The sequence below is a fragment of the Tasmannia lanceolata genome, unplaced genomic scaffold (genome assembly GCF_043159265.1).
Source record: "Tasmannia lanceolata isolate RefF3 unplaced genomic scaffold, GAP_Taslan_0.1 ptg000002l, whole genome shotgun sequence".
Lineage (NCBI taxonomy): Eukaryota > Viridiplantae > Streptophyta > Magnoliopsida > Canellales > Winteraceae > Tasmannia > Tasmannia lanceolata.
This window is the reverse complement of record NW_027518679.1, coordinates 402995-406635: the sequence shown is the minus strand read 5'-3', so window position 1 is coordinate 406635 and position 3641 is coordinate 402995. Positions and strand designations below refer to the sequence as shown.

The following is a 3641-nucleotide window of genomic DNA, read 5'->3' as shown; positions in this document are numbered from 1 at the left end:
AATCTGCTGAAGATCGGACAAGTCTCGCGATCGTCATGACCTATCGTTGGGCTCAGCGAGGACAATCCCTGTAAAGGGGCCACGCTACGTCATCGCCCATCCCAAAACCCGATAAAACGTCGGAAAACCGATGAAAATCGGAAAACTGCGATCGAAATCGGAAATGGAATGAAAAGGGGACTCCGAGTGACCTGGCGATCATCATCCTTGCCCCTTTTTGTTTTTGTTTTGAAATGTTTGAAAATATTTATTAAAAGGTTTGACTGAACTTGGATGGACCCAAGCTACCTACGTACCCTGTGAAAAGGGATCAAGCCAACGTAGTTCGAAACAACTTTTTCGAAAAACATTTTGGTGTTTTTGATGTTTTTTGTTGTTTTTAGATTTTTGTTGTTTTTATCCCTTTGATTGAAAGGGGGTTTTGGCTCAGGAGGTTTCCGTCCGTCATAGCCTAAACCCGAAAGAAGTGACGAAGTGTTCCCAAAATCGATGGGATCCCGAAATGCAAAGAGTATCCCAAGGAACGTGTAAGAATGAACCCAAAAAGAAAGGAAATCCCGAAGAATTAATAAAAGGATTAAACCCTGGTGGCAATTCTAGACTTTGATGAAAGCCCCGCAAAAAAAGAATAAGCTCTAATGATCGAAAAGGAGATGCAGATGATGACACGAAACTCAAAAATACATCATTACCTTGATCTATGATCTAATCATGATTAAAAATGAGAGGGAAAGAGGATTACCTGAATCTGTCCGGGGTAGAATAGATATCAATTCTCTAAGAGCTCTTTCTACTGATGTCTCACAAAATAACCAATCCGGGGACGATCTCCACGCTACGAGAGCGTAATGCTCGGTCAGAACTTCTCCTTGCAACCCAGAGAACAGAATCTGAAAGAATCTAGTAGGCTCCTCTTACAGACCTCACACGTGTTAGTGACGCCCTTACCAGGCCTTGGCTGAGGCCGCTCGTTCAAGAAAACAACCCTAGCACTGTTTATAATGCAGGTCTGAACCCCTGTTATGTCCAAAACCTTCTGAATCTCAGAAACCCTAATCACACCATGATAAGACGACCTCCTTATCTGTATTGCTCGATAGTCTTTGTGATAAGATAGGCAAAGAGAACAGAGCCCTCCATTCATACAGTCTCCAGTTCCCATGATTCTCAGATTCTTGGGTTTGAAAGTGGGTTCTTGATCGATAGCCAGTTTGAAGAAAGGGGATTGAATAGATGAGGGATTTGGGTTTGCTTTTCTTGCTTTCTCTGTTTTTTTTTTTTTTTGGGGTTTGATGAAACAGAGGAGAAAGTTAAAAGGGGTTTGGGGGGTGGCTGTGATTTATGTAATGGTGGTAGGAAGTGATGTAGAGAGGGTGGAGAAGAGGGTTTTGATTGAGAAGAATATGGCTATTGTGGAGAGGATGATCGGAGTTAATGGTTGTGGGCGGTGGTCGGAGGTGGCACGGCCGGAGTTCCGGTGATGGAGAAGTAACAGGAAGGGTTTGGTGGTGTTTCGGATGGGGATGGAGGAGAGATGGGAATGGTGTAGAGGTGAATGGGTTTCACGGATTCCGGATTGGGGTCGGATTCATGGCCGTCCGGTCGGAGATGGATGGCGGTTGGGGGAAGATGAATGAAATAGGTTTGAGAGTGGTGGCTGTAGAGATGGAAGCGGGTGAGGATGGTGGTGTAGAGAAGATAGTAGGTAGAGATGGAGGTTGATGGTGGCTGGTTAGAGGTGAAGGCTGGATTCCGGCGAAGGTGCCGGAGTTGCAGAAATGGGTTTGCCGGATTCCGGCCGGAGGAGACGAAGATGACGGCTCCCCTTTTCTCTTCTCCCCCCCTCTCTCTCTCTCTCTCTCTCTCCCTCTGTTTCTTCTCTTGGTGGCTGCCAGGTGAGGTCCCCTGTTGGGGCAAGAAAATGAACGACCCTCTCTGAAACCCTAGCCGGTTCTCTTTTAAAGGGTGTGTGTGTGCTCATATTAGCACCCCCAAGCTTTGGTAAAGCAGCCCCCTCAACCTGTCCTTTTTCTATTGGGTTAAATGGGCATGGTAATTGGTATGACCACACCCATGATTTGATAAACCACTCTCCCTTTTACATGGGAAATGAAATATTTCGCCCCTCCTATTCCATGGGCAGCCCCTATAGTGCATTTGTGACTACTCTTTTAATCTAGAGGGGGAGTCCAAGTAAAAGATAGGGAGGCGAATAAAAGAGAATGATACATTTGCCACATCTTTCTTCCTTGGACAGCCCTCTTTAGCATATTTTCTAGCTATAGGGGGTGGTCTAAGCAAGAAAAGGGGAAGAGTGAATTACTTTTTTTCTTTTCTTGTATCTTTTCTTAGGGAAATGATATTGACACATTCGTATTTTTATAACGACACCAACTCGCCCGTCTTTTCTTATTTAAACTCATAAAAAAATGTAATGATCATTTAATCATGATTCAAACACTAAAAGACAAGGTAAGTTAGTGAAAATATCAAAGCGAGATTGTGTCAGCATCATCCGCACTTGGGAGGTTCGTATAGAGGGGTGCCAATACCAAGGTTTGTATACAGAGGTCCCAATACCATAACTCAGGGTATTTTGCAATTTTTGTAAATTCCGGAAAAAATAAAAGTGAAGGTCGGGGCGATGGAACGGCTGATATCAATGGGGTTTATGGATACTGGGGCTTTCAGAGTATTTCGGAAATGGACTGCAAATGTGCACTCTTGGGTCTCTCAGGTTCTTTTGCACTCTATGCTCGGTTTTGAGAATTTCAAAATTGATTCCGGACATGTTGGAACCGGTTTCGGGAACTTGAAGCTTGATTCCGACGAACCTGAATTCGGTTTCGGGAGTCGAAATTCGGGATTTATTCAATTTTTGGAAAATTTGGGTCATGTCAAAATGGGGTGTCTACACTCCCAGCTCGTCGTCAACCAAGTAAACAGCATATACGAAGCCAAAGGCCCCAGGATGAAGAGATACCTCCAGAAAATACAAGAAAAGCTGCAAGGGATGGGAAAGGTAGAGATCCTCCAGGTACCGCGAGACATGAACAATCGAGCGGATGCATTATCGAAAATGGCAGCCGAAGAGACCCATGACTTCGGCATCGTACTCACAGAAATACTGCCCCTCCCCAGCATCGACGAGGTGCAAGTTTTGGGGATCCCACCCGGACCAAACTGGATGGACCCCATCATGCGATACCTAAAAGACAGTATACTGCCCGCAGATAAGCTGGAAGCCCGACGCTTAACCGCAAGAGCCGCCCACTACGTGGTCCACGGGCCCAGGCTCTACAAACGATCATACACATGGCCATACCTCCAATGCCTGGTGCCCTCTGAATCAGACTACGCGCTACGAGAAGTACATGAGGGGATCTGCGGAGACCACGGAGGCGGCAGGACTCTGGCTCATAAAATTGTAAGGCATGGCTACTTCTGGCCCACGATCCTCAGGGACGCCAAGGAGTTCGTCAAAAGATGCAGCCCATGCCAAAGGTACGCGACCACCCCCCGCCAACCGGTCACACCATACACCGCGATAGCAGGACCCCTGCCTTTCGTCATGTGGGGCATGGATCTACTCGGACCCTTCCTGAAAGCCCCCCGGGGGCATACAATGTTATACGTCGCCA

At 46.4% G+C, this 3641-nt stretch overlaps 1 pseudogene; it reads right to left on the bottom strand.

The window, feature by feature from the left end:
- Window positions 1-856: 856 nt before the first annotated feature.
- On the bottom strand, window positions 857-1297 carry LOC143881960 (protein RGF1 INDUCIBLE TRANSCRIPTION FACTOR 1 pseudogene; annotated as a pseudogene).
- Window positions 1298-3641: the final 2344 nt, after the last annotated feature.